The sequence below is a fragment of the Salmo salar genome, chromosome ssa11, assembly GCF_905237065.1.
Source record: "Salmo salar chromosome ssa11, Ssal_v3.1, whole genome shotgun sequence".
In the NCBI taxonomy this organism is placed as follows: domain Eukaryota; kingdom Metazoa; phylum Chordata; class Actinopteri; order Salmoniformes; family Salmonidae; genus Salmo; species Salmo salar.
This window is the reverse complement of record NC_059452.1, coordinates 86,716,124-86,734,097: the sequence shown is the minus strand read 5'-3', so window position 1 is coordinate 86,734,097 and position 17,974 is coordinate 86,716,124. Positions and strand designations below refer to the sequence as shown.

The 17,974-nt window shown below is 44.1% G+C and overlaps 1 pseudogene; it reads left to right on the top strand.

The window, feature by feature from the left end:
- The first annotated feature begins 1,126 nt into the window (after window positions 1–1,126).
- On the top strand, window positions 1,127–8,995 carry LOC106563335 (GPI ethanolamine phosphate transferase 3-like; annotated as a pseudogene).
- The last annotated feature ends 8,979 nt before the right edge of the window (window positions 8,996–17,974 follow it).

Sequence of the window (17,974 nt, the reverse complement as noted above, 5' to 3'; positions counted from 1 at the left end):
ACACAACACTGTGGGGAGAAAAAAAGGCACAGCACACCAACATCAAAACCTCGTTCCAACTGTAAAGTATGGTGGAGGGAGCATCATAGTTTGGGGCTGCCTCATGAATTCCCAAGTTTATCAAGACATTTTGCAGGAGAATGTTAGGCTATCTGTCCGCCAATTGAAGCTCAACAGCAAACCAACCTCAACCTGATTTGAGATGCTGTGGCATGACCTCGAGAGCAGTACACACCAGACATCCCAAGAATATTGCTGAACTGAAACAGTTTCGTAAAGAGGAATGGTCCAAAATTCCTCCTGAACGTTGTGCAGGTCTGATCCGCAACTACAGAAAACGTTTGGTTGAGGTTATTGCTGCCAAAGGCGAGTCAAGCAGTTATTAAATCCAAGGGTTCACATACTTTTCCCACCCTGCACTGTGAATGTTTACATGGTATGTTCAATAAAGACATGATAACGTATAATTGTTTGTGTGTTATTAGTTTAAGCAGACTATCTATTGTTGTGACTTAAAATATGATCTGATCTTCATCTATGACCTATTTATGCAGAAATCCAGGTAATTCCAAAGGGTTCACATACTTTTTCTTGCCACTGTAGTACCTGTTTCAAATGATCACTTTTACACAGCCACTTCATATGCACACACTCTTGCTCCGGAATGGGAAAAATATCCTTTGTATTTTATTCAGCGAAGTTCAATTATAATATAAAATAATTGCATGGGACTTAAGCATATCTTGTCTAATAAATAACCAACTCTACAGCCTTATGGCAGGTTGCATAGCCAGATAACATACAGTACATTTGGCTAACTCATATTCTGTTCTTCTGAAATACATTTTCTTAAAATAAATAATGAATTTATTGTGATGGTGTATATTAAATAGATGTATTATACTTTTCCAAATGTAAATGTTCCAAAGGCACACATCAGCGGCTTGTATGCATGGAGGCCTGGAGATGCTAAATGTGTTTGTTAATTAGTCTACCTGTCAATTACCTTGAGACCAGCAGTCTTTTGCATGACAATAGCCAGCTGACAAAATGTAATGTCTGGCATTGATTATTCCACGTTAAATGACTTTTGTCTTGTCTCTATCTCCCTGTAGAGTGATCCTGAGGTGGTGCCCCAGACAGATCTGGTGCCTACCCTTGCCCTGCTCCTGGGCATACCCATCCCCTACAGCAGTGTGGGCAGGTCCTGCTGCCTCGGTTCCCTGCAGACAGCCAGACAGGGGGTGCACCAGCAGGTCTCAGCCAGGCGGAGGCGCTGTGGATCAATGCCAAACAGGTAATCACAGAGCTGTAATCATGTCAGATACATTAATGTGCTGTATATTGAATATTACAGTTTACTGCACGTCGCTGCACATATTTGAACCATGAATAGCCAAAGACATCCAAAGTGTCTGTCTCTCAGCTGCATGCAGACTTCTCCCGCCGCCTCCTCTGAGTACCTCACCACTGTCAATGATGGCCGCTCTCCCACCTCAGAGCTAGTGACCTCCCTGCAGCTGTACCTGACCTCTGTTTGGGACACCTGCCGAGCCAAATGGGCATGCTTCAACCCAGCCAAGATTGCCGCCGGCATAGCTTTCCTGGCATGTACCTGCGTGGTATGATGTCCTCTGTGCTGGTGAGGGAGAGTGGTAGCCACTGGGGTAGGGGGGTGTATAGCTGCAGGTCAGCTGTTTACACAAGGCTATGCTGAGGGGTCCTGGTGCCTGGCGGCTGTAGCCCTCTCCTCTGAGGTACTGGTGCTTTGGAGAGCCTGACTGGGCCAGCAAGACTGCAGCGGCTGAGGGTGGAGAGGTGGCCCCAAGGAGTGACTGACTGACCCTGCCTCGCTTCTTATTAACCCCTCCCCTCCTGGTGCTCCTCCTGTACTGTGCCTCCCTGCTCTCTGACAGCTATGTAATAGCAGAGGGCTGTGTGGTCACCTTTCTGCTTTTCTTCCTGAGCCTCTATGTCCCCTTCCATCTCACCTGGGACGGCCTCTTACTACCCCCTGTCCATGAACCCTGATACTTGCCGGGCTGCTGCCCTCCCCGGTCCTGTCCCCCTCAGTTGTGAGGAGGGAGAGCAGCACTTCCCTGGCCTGCCTGGGGGACATGTTTTTAGGCTCTCTCTCCCACTCCTTCCATGGCTGTCATGAGGAGTAGGGCTCCTGCCATCCCTTCCAGTTCCTCTCCCGCCTGTCACGGGTGCAGGACAGCTGTCTGAAGAACCTGATCTACATCCTGTCTCTGGGCTCCTGGATCTACAGTACCTGCTGTGGCGCAACAGCAACCTGAACAGTCCTGGTGGTACGGTGTTCACGGCCCGCTGGATCCTGCCCCTGCTGTCTGTCTGTTTTGGGCTTCAGTGGGCTATGGCTGAAACCCCGGAGGACAGCTTTAGGAACCTGGCTGAGCTGATCAGCCTGGGCCAGCGGGCCCTCCTCAGGGCTGCCTTCTCTCTGCTGGGCCTAGGGCTAGCCCTGCTCTGGCTGGACCCCCCTCACCGTATTCATCAAGACCAGGGTACCAGCCCCTGTCCAAGGATCTGGATCGATCCCCCACCCCGCTACAGGGCCAGCACGGGCATCAGCCCCCAGGCAGAGCTGCACCACCTCATCTTCCCCGCTCTACCAGCGCATGCACTGCTCTCTGGAGGAACCAGACAGGGTTCCTTAGGGGGGACGACTGGCCTGCTGTGGAGGCAGGCCAAATATATTTTATATTTGAGATTTTTCAAATAGCCACCCTTTGCCTTGATGACAGTTTGCACACTCCTGGCATTCTCGAAGGAGTTCCCACATATGCTGAGCCCTTGTTGGCTGCTTTTCCTTCACTCTGTGGTCCGACTCATCCCACACCATCTCATTTGGGTTGAGGTCGGGGGATTGTGGAGGCCACATCATCTGATGCAGCACTCCATCACCCTCCTTCTTGGTCAAATAGCCCCTAACAAAGCCAGGAGGTGTGTTGGGTCATTGTCCTGTTGAAAAACAAATGATAGTCGCACTAAGCACAAACCAGATGGCATGGCTTATCGCTGCAGAATGCTGTGGTAGCCATGCTGGTTAAGTGTAGATTGAATTCTAAATAAATCACAGACAGATATTGATCATGAATATGAAGCTCAGTTTTTGCTGACGCGTCTGTATGTTTGCGCCTCTGGCCGCTGGTGTGTGAGGTGCGCGGGGGATGAGGAGGAAGAGAAGGCAGTGGGGAGGAAGGCGAGGACAATGCTATCATGGAGATGAGACTGAGGGAGAGTCCCCAGCAGTTCAGCTCTGGCCTTCTACAGCTTGCAACACGCTACCTATTCATTAATGGGGCACAGATAAACAAACAGACACACCCCTGCGATTGACTCAGGACCTCCTCTCCCCTCTTCTCAGATCTTTGCATCAGTCTGTGCAACTGGTATCCTCAGGAGACATCTAATGTTGTGGAAGATTTTTGCACTCAAGTGCCATTTCACATGAACAACAGTATATGTTTTTATTGTCCTTCCTTCCTTCCTGCTCTCTGTGATAGATCATGCTCTCAAAATGAGTCATGTGTATTCTATACCATGTTATTAATCATCACGTCTTCTCTGCCATTTTATTAAGCATTATTTCTTCTCTAAAAATGTCTACATTTGCAGGTTGATGTTCGAGGCCTAAGGGTTCCCAGAGCAGTGTGTTTGTTCTGGTGGGGGTGACCCTCGTGATGAGAGTGGACAGTGGGCCGCTGCTCATGCTCCTGCGCTGTTGCAACTAACCAGGGCTCACTCTAAGGTTCCCTACACTGTACATTCCTATCTGGTTCTAGGGGTGAGGCAAGGGGGGACACGAGGATGGACATAGGTGATCTGGAGAAGTGTGCATAAGGACAGCCATAAAGATCAGCCATAAGGATCTGGAGAACATGAGATGTTTGGGTGACTACATCCTCAAAATGATGAACTCTAAAACTATTGAACAACATCTGTAATACATCTGACAGGTCCAACCATTACTCGCCAATGTAGTGCCTATCGGGAGAACAGATGTCGAGGATGTTTGCAGAGTGGATGGGAAAGGGACCTATGAGACCCACAATGCACTCTCTTGCACATACTCAGTTAGGTGAGACGTGTCAAAAGGAAATGGGTGGATAATGTGCAAAAGCAATGATTGAATCTGTCCCTGCAACGTACGTTATGATCTGTCATCTCAAGTGTCTGCTGAAGGAAATTATCAATTCTTATCTTGTTTCTATAATTATGTTTAGTTTTATTAAACAATCGATGCGCAGCACCAACGATAATACGGCAATGTTTTACTGCAACAGCAGTAACTTTCTTAATTCATCTCTAATAAATAGTTTAATTCATAACAATGTTTTCTAATCACAGATATACAGTAGTCTTACATGGGCCAGTAATACACCTTTTCCCTGGGACAGGTGTCCAACTTTAATGAATGCCTTGTGTGATGTGTTGGATGAAAACATTTTAAATAATAATGATTCAGGACATAAGCATTGAATGTTTATTTATTTCTCTGTGGTAGAGAGTGTGCTCTAGGTTACCGGACAAAGACATGCTACATTTCTCAGCTATAGTCTAAAATGCATGAAAATGAAAGCTGAGCTAAGGTTGAATTACCCCTATGCAATAGAGCTGCCTTGCTCAAGTGAATGATTTATGTCGACTTCTCATGGTGGCAGGTAGTGGGTACTATATACAGTTGAAGTCGGAAGTTTAGCCAAATACATTTAAACTCAGTTTTTCACAATTCCTGACATTTAATCCTAGTAAACATGACCTGTTTTAGGTCAGTTAGGATCACCACTTTATTTTAAAAATGTGAAATGTCAGAATAATAGTAGAGAGAATGATTTATTTCAGCTTTTATTTCTTTCATCACATTCCCAGTGGGTCAGAAGTTTACATACACTCAATTAGTATTTGGTAGCATTGCCTTTAAATTGTTTAACTTGGGTCAAACATTACGGGTAACCTTCCACAAGCTTCCCACAATAAGTTGGGTGAATTTTGGCTCATTCCTCCAGACAGAACTGGTGTAACTGAGTCAGGTTTGTAGGCCTCCAGGCTCACACACACTTTTTCAGTTCTGCCCACATATTTTCTATAGGATTGAGGTCAGGGCTTTGTGATGGCCACTCCAATACCTTGACTTTGTTTTCCTTAAGCCATTTTGCCACAACTTTGGAAGTATGCTTGGGGTCATTGTCCATTTGGAAGACCCATTTGTGACCAATCTTTAACTTCCTGACTGATGTCTTGAGATGTTGCTTCAATATATCCACATAATTTTCCTCCCTCATGATGCCATCTAGTTTGTGAATTGCACCAGTCCCTCCTGCAGCAAAACACCCCCACAACATGATGCTGCCACCCCTGTCCTTCACGGTTGGGATGGTGTTCTTCGGCTTGCAAGCCTCCCCCTTTTTCCTCTGAACATAATGATGGTCATTATGGCCAAACAGTTCTATATTTGTTTCATCAGACCAGAGGACATTTCTCCAAAAAGTACAATCTTTGTCCCCATGTCCAGTTGCAAACCGTAGTCAAGCTTTTTTTATGGCGGTTTTGGAGCAGTGGCATCTTCCTTACTGAGTGGCCTTTCAGGTTATGTCGATATAGGACTCGTTTTACTGTAGATATAGATACTTTTGTACCCGTTTCCTCCAGCATCTTCACAAGGATCTTTGCTGTTCTGGGATTGATTTGCACTTTTCGCACCAAAGTACGTTCATCTCTTGGAGACAGAACGCGTCTCCTTCCTGAGCGGTATGACGACTGCTTGGTCCCGTGGTGTTTACACTTGCGCTCTATTGTTTGTACAGATGAACGTGGTACTTTCAGGCGTTTGTAAATTGCTCCCAAGAATGAACCAGACTTGTGAAGGTCTAAAATGATTTTTCTGAGGTCTTGGCTGATTTCATTTGATTTCCCCATGATGTCAAGCAAAGGGGCACAGAGTTTGAAGGTAGGCCTTGAAATACATCCACAGGTACACCACCAATTGACTCAAATGATGTCAATTAGCCTATCAGAAACTTCTAAAGCCATGACATCATTTTCTGGAATTTTCAAACTGTTTAAAGGCACAGTCAACTTTGTGTATGTAAACTTCTGACCCACTGGAATTGTGATACAGTGAATTATAAGTGAAATAATCTGTCTGTAAACAATTGTTGGAAAAATGACTTGTGTCATGCACAAAGTAGATGTCCTAACCGACTTGCCAAAACTATATTTTGTTAACAAGAAATTTGTGGAGTCGTTGAAAAATGAGTTTTAATGACTCCAACTTAAGTGTATGTAAACTTCCGACTTCAACTGTATATATATATATATATATATATATATATATATATATATATATATATATATATATATATATATATGAGTGATATTGGCTCGCCTTGTTATTAGTATTGATGAGTGAAAATAGGTTCAGTTGGCACAGATTTTGTTTGTCAAAAATCATTTTTTATATAACCTTTTGTTTAATATAACCAATGAAGTAAATTGATCTTAGTGTGAAAATAAAATATTTTGTACATTTATGAAGTGTTAGTTGGTTTTCTGTCTGTTCTACAGAGGCGGCTAATTCCCAGAATCCCGAAGTCAGTCAGGCTGATGCATGTAACATGTCAAGGTACTATACTATCCCTGCAGTCACACAACTCCTGAACAGAATAGCTCTGCTTGAAATGTGTTGCTGACTAACACATGAAACACTGTCCAGTTATCATTTTTTTAAACAAAGTGAAGCTGAAAAATAACAGTTACACTTAACATTAAACAATTATAATAATTGGGCAGTCTCCTGTGTCAATTCTATGGAAGGGGCCACCTGCACTCCCCACCCAAAGACAAGAGTCCATGTGCAGCCCATTTTCACAGCTTGGTTGAGGCTGTGAGGCAGGTATTGATATGTTTTGTTGATTCAAGGTTAGATCAGCAGCTTCCATGGCTCTGAGAAAGTGGGAAACCTCCACTATCTGCCTGGGGAATTCTGGGAATTGTAGCTATTGACCACTAGTCAGGGCGACACTCCCCTCCGATCAAACAGCCTTATCTCTGATTGTTGCAGAGTGAACTCGGGCTTTCCTCGACTCCCTGACTCTTCATTATCACCCAGTAGAAGATTAACCTCATAATCATGTACAAATATACGGTGCTACTACCACAGCCTTTCCTTGAACACAAAGCTAATAACTAGAAATCACATGACTAACACTGTCAGAGTATAAAGGAATAGTTGTGCAAGACAAGTGCCATATACAGTACATTGTTAAACAATAATGCTTTTTGTAAAGCTCATTTCAGAAGCTAGGATTGTTTTCGTATGGCATTGCTTTCTTGTGAAATGAGGTGTACATAGCGTGCCATTGTTGTTCTTACGGTATCTGGCAGGGATACTGGCGAGATGACTTCCCAAAAACCAAGGATTCTTGAAACTATTACAGGAATTTTCTGCTTGGACTGCTGGCCAAAAACATGCCCTGTTAGTACTGGCTAATTGTTTATTGATTGGACAACTACATTACTCTGTAAGGACAGTGACACGTGTGTATGACAATACACTGAGCACAGCATCATTTACATTTACATTTAAGTCATTTAGCAGACGCTCTTATCCAGAGCGACTTACAAATTGGTGCATTCACCTTATAATATCCAGTGGAACAACCACTTTACAATAGTGCATCTAAATCTTTTAAGGGGGGGGTTAGAAGGATTACTTTATCCTATCCCAGGTATTCCTTGAAGAGGTGGGGTTTCAGGTGTCTCCGGAAGGTGGTGATTGACTCCGCTGTCCTGGCGTCGTGAGGGAGCTTGTTCCACCATTGGGGTGCCAGAGCAGCGAACAGTTTTGACTGGGCTGAGCGGGAACTGTGCTTCCTCAGAGGTAGGGAGGCGAGCAGGCCAGAGGTGGATGAACGGAGTGCCCTTGTTTGGGTGTAGGGCCTGATCAGCGGGCCTGCTTAAACATAGGTCTGACATGGGGTGAGCACCTATTACTGATAACCACCAAGGTCTATTAGAGTTTGACATGGGTTTGTTACTGGTTAAGGTATTAAACATGCATGTCCTGTGAAACAGGAGAACATGAGATCAGACATTGGCACTGTCATCCTCCATTTGGCATCGTCATCCAGTCTTGGTAACTCCAAAGCCGTTGGTTATGCACGTCACTGTTGCAACAGAACAAAGCACTGACTGACAGTCCCCTTACCTCCACTGGATGGCTGCCATCTACTGTGCAAAGCCTTACTTACCTGCATATCCTGTACCTCTCATGCCAATACAGTGGCAGGAGCTCTATTTCCCGGAATATATTTACACAACAACAATGCCAGCAGAGACCTGGCAGGCGTTGAATAGAGTTATGAGAAACGGGTGAGAGTTGACAGACAATGGGGTGATTATGTACCATGTCACTTTTTAAAGAGCTGTCACAGTGATAGATAATTCCTTGTAACCCATCTGAACAAATATTACAGGATACAAGTTTGAACAGGCAAGTTCATCAGAAATGTGATGGGGTTAGTTAAGTTTGAGATAACAAAATGGGGAAATGGCTGTGCCAGTCGTTATAAGCCATGCAACTATTTTGAGTGCAAAGATTTTCGAACCAACTGAGGAGATGTATTAACAAGTACTTTGTATTTATCTGCCATATTGTGTACCCCTTTGATAAAACACATTGTTAAAGGAGCTGCTGTAATCACTGCGTTTTGGATCTGTTACGGATACAGGTATCCTGAGTGTGTATCCTGTATGTGTATTTCTTTTCTCTCCTTCTCCTCCTCACAGGTGACAATCATCACTCCCCAGTCAGTCACCAATCAGAAGACACCTGTTCCTTTTCCCTCAACCAATCACATCCCCTTTCCCTTGGTTTAAAAACCCAGTCCGTTGTTTTCTCCCCAGATCAATCTTTGTGTTCATTCTCTAAATCTATCTCTGTGTCCCCAGCTCTATCGCTCTGTATTGATCTCTTTTGTTTTGCAACTACATGTCACATTTGTCCGGTTATCCTGTGAGTTTTGTTTTGTTGTTTGTTTGTTTGGTGGGAAAAGGGGGTACCAAGACAAGTCGCCCATGGGCATACATTACCCGTAGGAATACTTTGTCTAAGTACCCTAGTTAGAACTGGGCGGACCACCCACTGTATTTTTGGTTAGTTAGCTAGCTGTTCTTGAAGTAGGCTAGTCTAGCTTAGGGGTGTTTTGTATTATTGTTTCTTTGCTTGGGTCCAGCTCAGCCCCTTTTCTCACACCCCTTTATCGTGTGTTTAAAATAAACCCTGAGTGTTTGACGGTAGATTTCAGTTGTCTGTGGTTTTTGTTCTCACTGTTACTTGTCACTATTATAATTTGTATGATTTATGTTACGGGTCTCGTATCCATCCCCCCTAGACTGCAGGGCCAAAAGGGATTCGTAACAGGATCCATCATAGAGACCCCATTAATAGCAAAATGAGCTGGAAGGGAGACAGATTTGTCTTGATGCAGGACCAAAGTAAACACTAAGCCTTCGTCTCTCACTTCATGCCTCATCAGGCTTCATAAACCCACCTTGGATCACATTGCAGAAGGAAAAGGTTTGTATTCCACTGTTGAGTTTCAGCCTAGACCTGACACAGGGTTAGGTTAGTTGAACATCCACTCGAATGGACAGGTAACTGCCAAAATAATGGAAACACTTGAGTAAATGAGGGATACAAAGTGTATTGAAAGCAGGTGCTTCCACACAGGTGTGGTTCCTGAGTTAATTCAGCAACTAACATCCCATCATGCTTAGAGTCATGTATAAAAATGCTGGGTAGGCCATTATTTTGACTACTGTGGCTATGCCTCCATAGGATGACAATGCCCGCATCCACAGAGCTTGATTGGTCACTAAATGGTTTGATGAGCATGAAAACAATGTAAACCATGCTATAACCGCCTCAGTTAACAGATCTCAACCCAAGTGAACACTTATGGGAGATTCTACCACCATCAACAAAACAGCAAATTATGGAATTTCTCACAGAAGAATCCGTCCAATAGAGTTCCAGACACCTGTAGAATCTATGCCAAGGTGCATTGAAGCTGTTTTGGCTCGTGGTGGCCCAACGCCCTTTTAAGACACTTTATGTTGGTGTTTTCTTTATTTTGGCAGTTACCTGTATAGTTCATGCTACAGTGCATTTGAGATGTTCTTTCATGATGATGTGATTGCAGGGTATGGGTGAAAGACACAACATAGAGGTACACTACGTTACCAAAATGATGTGGACACCTGCTCGTCCAACATCTCATTCCAAAATCATGGGCATTAATATGGAGTTGTTCCCCCCTTTGCTGCTATAACAGCCTCTACACTTCTAGGAAGGATTTCCACTAGATGTTGGAACATTGCTGCGGGGACTTGTTTCCATTCAGCCACAAGAGCATTAGTGAGGTTGGGCAATGATGTTGGGGGATTAGGCCTGGCTTGCAGTCGGCGTTCCAATTCATCCCAAAGCTGCTCGATGGGGTTGAGGTTAGGGCTCTGTCCAGGCCAGTCAAGTTCTTCCACACCGATCTCAACGAACCATTTCCGTATGGCCCTCGCTTTGTACACGGGGGCATTGTCATGCTGAAACAGGAAAGGGCCTTCCCCAAACTGTTGCCACAAAGTTGGAAGCACAGTATCGTCAGGAATGTCATTGTATACTGCAGCATTAAGAATTCCCTTCAATGGAACTAAGGGGCCTGGCCCTAAACATGAAAACATCCGCCGACCATTATTCCTCCTTCACCAAACTTTACAGTTGGCACTATGTATTGGAGCAGGTAGCATTCTCCTGGCATCCACCAAACCAAGATCATCCATCGGACTGGCAGATGGTGAAGCGTGATTCATCACTCCAGAGAACGTGTTTCCGCTGCTCCAGAGTCCAATGGCGGCGAGCTTTTCACCACTCCAGCCGACGCTTGGCATTGTGCATGGTGATCTTAGGTTTGTGTGCAGCTACTTGGACATGGAAACCCATTTCATAAAGCTTCCAACGAACAGTTCTTGTGCTGACGTTGCTTCCAAAGGCAGGTTGGAACTCAGCACCCGCCGGTCCTGTTCTGTGCACTTGTGTGACCTACTATTTTGCGGCTGAGACGTTGTTGCTCCTACACGTATCCACTTCACAATAACAGCACTTACAGTTGATCGGGGCAGCTCTAGCAAGGCAGAAATTTGACGAACTGACTTGTTGGGAAGGTGACATCTTATTTTGAAAGTCACTGAGCTCTTCAGTAAGGCCATTCTACTGCCAATGTTTGTCTATGGAGATTGCATGGCGGTGTGCTCAAATAGCTAAATCCACTCATTTGAAGGGGTGTCCATATTCTTTTGTATATACTGTATAGTGTACCTCAGACGTGTGTTCTGTCTGTCACACAGTAATAAACACATACATAAAAGAAAGAGCACTGACTGACAGTAACAGCCCCCCTCTTCCATATACACAAACACACACACATCCAGATGCACACAGACACACACACACACACACACACACACACACACACACACACACACACACACACACACACACACACACACACACACACACACACACACACACACACACACACACACACACACAGGAATGTGGCCATCCTAATTCTGGGATATCAGTAATCATAGATGAGGTACAGTTGAAGTTGGAAGTTTACATACACTTAGGTTGGAGTCATTTAAACTCATTTTTCAACCACTCCACAAATTTCTTGTTAACAAACTATAGTTTTGGCAAGTCAGTTAGGACATCTACTTTGTGCATGACACAAGTCATTTTTCCAACAATTGTTTACAGACAGATTATTTCACTTATAATTCACTGTATCACAATTCCAGTGGGTCAGAAGTTTACATACACGAAGTTGACTGTGCCTTTAAACAGCTTGGAAAATTCCAGAAAATGATGTCATGGCTTTAGAAGCTTCTGATAGGCTAATTGACATCATTTGAGTCAATTGGAGGTGTACCTGTGGATGTATTTCAAGGCTTACCTTCAAACTCAGTGCCTCTTTGCTTGACATCATAGGAAAATCAAAAGAAATCAGCCAAGACCTCAGAGAAACAATTGTAGACCTCCACAGGTCTGGTTCATCCTTTAGAGCAATTTCCAAATGCCTGAAGGTACCACGTTCATCTGTACAAACAATAGAGCGCAAGTGTAAATACCATGGGAACACGCTGCCATCATACCGCTCAGGAAGGAGACGTGTTCTGTCTCCTAGAGATGAACGTACTTTGGTGCGAAAAGTGCAAATCAATCCCAGAAAAACAGCAAAGGACCTTGTGAAGATGCTGGAGGAAACAGGTACAAAAGTATATATATACACAGTAAAACGAGTCCTATATCAACATAACCTGAAAGGCCGCTCAGCAAGGAAGAAGCCACTGCTCCAAAACCGCCATAAAAAAGCCAGACTACAGTTTGCAACTGCACATGTAGAAATGTCCTCTGGTCTGATGAAACAAAAATAGAACTGTTTGGCCATATTGACCATCGTTATGTTTGGAGGAAAAAGGGGGAGGCTTGCAAGCCGAAGAACACCATCCCAACCGTGAAGCACGGGGGTGGCAGCATCATGTTGTGGGGGTGTTTTGCTGCAGGAGGGACTGGTGCACTTCACAACTAGATGGCATCATCAGGAAAGAAAATTATGTGGATATATTGAAGCAACATCTCAAGACATCAGTCAGGAAGTTAAAGCTTGATCACAAATGGGCAATGACCTCAAGCATACTTCCAAAGTTGTGGAAAAATGGCTTAAGGACAACAAAGTCAAGGTATTGGAGTGGCCATCACAAAGCCCTGACCTCAATCCCATAGAAAATTTGTGGGCAGAACTGAAAAGGCATGTGCGAGCAAGGAGGCCTACAAACCTGACTCAGTTAGACCAGCTCTGTCAGGAGGAATGGGCCAAAATTCACCCAACTTATTGTGAGAAGCTTGTGGAAGGCTACCTGAAAAGTTTGACCCAAGTTAAACAATTTAAAGGCAATGCAACCAAGTACTAATTGAGTGTATCTGAAACTCTGACCCACACGGAATGTGATGATAGAAATAAAAGCTGAAATAATTCATTCTCTCTACTATTATTCTGACATTTCACATTATTAAAATTAAGTGGTGATCCTAACTGACCTAAGACAGGGAATTTTTACTCTGATTAAATGTCAGGAATTGTGAGAAACTGAGTTTAAATATATTTGGCTAAGGTGTATGTAAACTTCTGACTTCAACTGTAGGTATTCCTCTTGTCCAGATGGAATAGGGCAGTGTGATGGTGATTGCATCGTCTGTGGACCTGTTGGGGCGGTATTCAAACTGAAGTGGGTCTAGGGTGGCAGGTAAGGTGGAGGTGATATGATCCTTGACTAGTCTCTCAAAGCACTTCATGATGACAGAAGGGAGTGCTACGAGGCGGTAGTCATTTCGTTCTTTCTTGGGTACAGGAACAATGGTGGCCATCTTGAATCATGTGGGGACAGCAGACTGGGATAGGGAGCAATTGAATATGTCCGTAAACACACCAGCCAGCTGGTCAGTGCATGCTGTTAGGACCCTTCAAGGGATGCCGCCTGGGCCAGCAGCCTTGCGAGGGTTAACACGTTTAAATGTTTCACTCGTGTCGGCCACGGAGAAGGGGGGTGGGGCACAGTCCTTGTTAGCGGGGGGCCGTGACAGTGGCACTGTATTATCCTCAAAGCAGGCGATGTCGGTGTCCGTGACGTGGCTGGTTTTCTTTTTGTAGTCCGTGATTTCCTGTAGACCCTGACACATATGTCTCGTGTCTGAGCCGTTGAATTGTGACTCCACTTTGTCCCTGTACTGGCATTTCGCTTGTTTGATTGCCTTGCAGAGGGAATACACTGTTTAAATTCAGCCATATTCCCAGACCTCTTTCCGTGGTTAAATGCGGTGGTTTGCGCATTCAGTTTTGCGTGAATGCCGCCATCCATCCACGGTTTCTGATTAGGGTAAGTTTTAATAGTCACAGTGGGTACAACATCTCCAATGCACTTCCTTATAAACTCACTCACCGAGTCAGCTTATAGATCGATGTTGTTCTCTGAGGCTGACCGGAACATATCCCAGTCCGCGTGATCAAAACTATCTTGAAGCGTGGATTCTGATTGATCAACCCAGCTTTGAATGGTTCTAGTCACTGGTACATCCTGTTTGATTTTCTGCCTATAAAACAGTAGGAGCAAGATGGCTTCGTGGTCGGATTTCCCGAAGGGAGGGTGAGGTAGGGCTTTGTATGCATCGCGGGAGTTAGAGTAGCAGTGATCGAGTGTATTACCCCCGTGAGTACTGTAATCAATATGCTGATAGCCTTGTTCTCAAATTTGCTTTGTTAAAATCCCCAGCTACAATGAATGCAGCCTCAGGATATATGGTTTCCAGTTTACATAGAATCCAGTGAAGTTCCTTGATGTCTGTTGTGGTGTCTGCTTCAGGGAATGCACTGTACACAGCTATGACGATAACTGACAAGAATTCTCTTGGGAGGTAATATGGCCGGCATTTAATTTGGTAAGAATTCGAGGTTGGGTGACCAGAAGGACTTGTTTTCCTGTATGTTGTTTTGATTACACCATGAGTCGTTAATCATGAGGCATACACCCCCACCCTTCCTCTTCCTAGAGAGGTGTTTATCTCTGTCGGCGCGATGCATGGAGAAGCCCGGTGGCTGAACCTATTCCAACAACGTATCCCGAGAGAGCCATGTTTCCCTGAAACAGAGAATGTTGCAATCTCTGATGTCTCTCTGGAAGGCAACCCTTACTTGAATTTCATCTACCTTGTTGTCAAGAGCCTGGAGTAGTATACTCGTGAGCGGTGGGCAATGTGCATGTCTACGGAGCCTGACCATGAGGCCGCTTCGTCTGCACCTTCTGCGGTGCCATTGTTTTGAGTCGGCTTCTGGGATTAGATCCATTGTCCTGGGTGGTGGTCCAAACAGAGGATCCTCTTCGGGAAAGTCGTATTCCTGGTCGTAATGTTGGTAAGTTGACATCTCTCTTATATCCAATACTTTTTCCCGGCTGTATATAATAAGACTTAAGATTTCCTGGGGTAACAATGTAAGAAATAATACATAAAAAAAAAAAATATTGCATAGTTTCCTAAGGACTCGAAGCGAGGCGCCCATGTCTGTCGGTGCCATTGACGATTTCATTAAAGTGTGTGTGTGTGTTTGTATGTGCTTGAGTGCCTGTTTTGTTGTTAAGGGTTAATGTAATCCGTCCTTAAAACCTCTCTGGGATAGGGGGCAGTATTTTCACGTCTGGATGAAAAGCGTGCCCAAAGTAAACAGCCTGCTACTCAGGCCCAGAAGCTAGGATATGCATATAATTAGTAGATTTGGATAGAAAACACTCTGAAGTTTCTACAACTGTTAGAATAATGTCTGTGAGTATAACGGAACTGATTTGGCAGACGAAACCCCAAGCACAATCCATCCAGGGAATTTTTTTGTTTTGAGGTCACTGTGTTTTCCAATGGTTTTCTATGGGAGACCTGATTTATTAGGGCCCAGATAGATTGCAGTTCCTATGGCTTCCACTAGATGTCAACAGTCTTTAGAAATTGTTCAATGTTTTTTTTGAGAAATGAAGAAGTAGGGCTGTTCTTTGTAGGTGTCACTCTGAAGGGCTTTAGTCTTTTGTTGCGTGTGAACTGGAGCGCGCTTCACGATGTTTTTATCCGGTATTAGAAACAGTTTATTCCGTCTTAAATTTGATTGTTTATTTACATTTTAGCATACCTGAGGTTGGATTAAACGTTGTTTGAAATGTTTGGACCAAGTTTACAGGTAACTTATTAGATACTTTGTAGTCATGTTGTAACCTGTGTATTTCTGAATCAAACGCGCCAAATAAATTGACATTTTGGGGATATAAAGAAGGAATTTATCGAACAAAACGACCATTCATGGTGTCACTGAGACATTTGAGATTACAAATAGAAGATCTTCAAAGGTAAGGCATTTATTATATGGCTATTTCTGACTTTTGTGTCACACCTGCCTGGTTGAATAAACGATTTTCATGTGTTTGTATGCGGGGCGCTGTCCTCAGATAATCTAATGGTTTGCTTTTGCCGTAAAGCCTTTTTGAAATCTGACACAGCGGCTGGATTAGCAAGAAGTTAAGCTTTATTTTGATGTATTACACTTATATTTTTGTGAAGGTTGAATATTGATATTTCTGTAGTTTGAATTTGGCACGCTACAATTTCGCTGGATGTTGTCAAATCAATCCCGCTAATGGGATTCGAGCGGGATTCACGCTTAAGGGATCCATAAGAGGATATTATATACTGCATCTGTGTGTGTGTATTGGGGAAATGTGGGTGGTGGTGGTGTTTTTTTAACACCCCACCACCCACATGTATGGCTTTCAGAGGAGCACTTCAATATTTCATAAAATGAGCTCTTAAAAACGTAACCAGGTGCCCTGGAGCCAGACGACTTTATTGGGCTCACATCAAATTCAGTAGACTGACTGGAAGGAAGCTGAGTGAGGTGGGAGGTGTAGTGTTGTGTTTGTGTGGGCGGGTGTTAAAATGGATGGTTTGGGGAGATGGGCGGTATGTGTGGGATGTTTTAGTTATGGGCGATTTGTAGGAAAGTGGTTAGCTTGGGAACTGTGTAAATGTACAGAGCATGCTGTCACTACAGGTTTATGGGAGAGTATAGAACTGAATAACAATCACACACACACAAACCACCTCTTGTTGTCTCGGTAGAACTCCCAGGGTGGGTCTTCTTGGTAAGTCTGCTGATGAACATGGTGACGTAACTGATGCCTTGACCTTTCGGCGTGGCTCCATTAGGGCGGACAGACAGATGGCCAGGCCCGGCTGTTCTCTCCCCCCTCCTGCTCTGGTGATGACTGCACTGCTCCTGTTTACCACTGGGAACAGGATGGTGGTGATTGTCCAGCATCCATGTGGTGCCGTCTGTCAATAACACAGCACAGCACACCTCTAGAAGCTGGGTCAGTCAGCAATCCTCCCCCTGAGCTTAGTGGGACGCTGGCTAACCTTTACACTGAGCTTCATTCAGTCACACAAGGGGCTCTGCATAGACACACTCTGGCTTTAATGGGCCCTGAACCTGATGTTACTCTAAGTGGATTATTGCTGTGGTAAATAATAGCATTGCTGTGAGCAAAATGTTATAAGGTTAAATCAAATGCAACTTTGATTACACATTGGTTGAGGAGCTACAGAGCTCCGTTTTGTGTTGATGTAGCCCTACCTGTTACTGTTTACAGAGTTGCCAGTTAACATGGGACTAGAATATCATCATCTAAGAAGGATGCTCCCTCCCTCTCTTTCTCCAAGCTTGAATCTCAATTTAGAGATGGCTACAGTATCCAATCTTTTATTTCTAAGAAGAACAATATTGACAAACCCTCAGGGATAGTGCTCAGTGGTGTTCGTGGCAGTAGCCACACGCTGTTAATATTTTACTCCCTCCACAAGGTAGGGCTCCTTTCAAAACCAGCCAGCCCGGAAGAATGTGCTTTACTCTGTGCCTTTTACGCTCACTGGAGCCAGCATCAAATCAAATCAAATGTTATTTAAGGGTTAATGTAATCTGCTATTAAATACTGTGTCTGTGTGTATTGGAGAAACTTGGAGGGTTTTCATTGAGCCTCTCCACTCTACTCTGCCCTTAACACTCCCTGGGCACGCTCCTTTATTTGTCCAGTTAGCTGCTTAGGGTTGGTTAGTCACTACTACCTACAGCGCTATTAGCGTTTATTTATTTACTGTTTTGAACTGTTTTATTTATCTTGATAGAGCAGATGTCACCTAGTAAAGACACTAAAAACTCTCAACAACTTTTTCATATTTTGCTGCTTTAGGGAAATGGTCAGATAATGGTTTTGATGGTGTGTTAAAATGAATTATTTATCT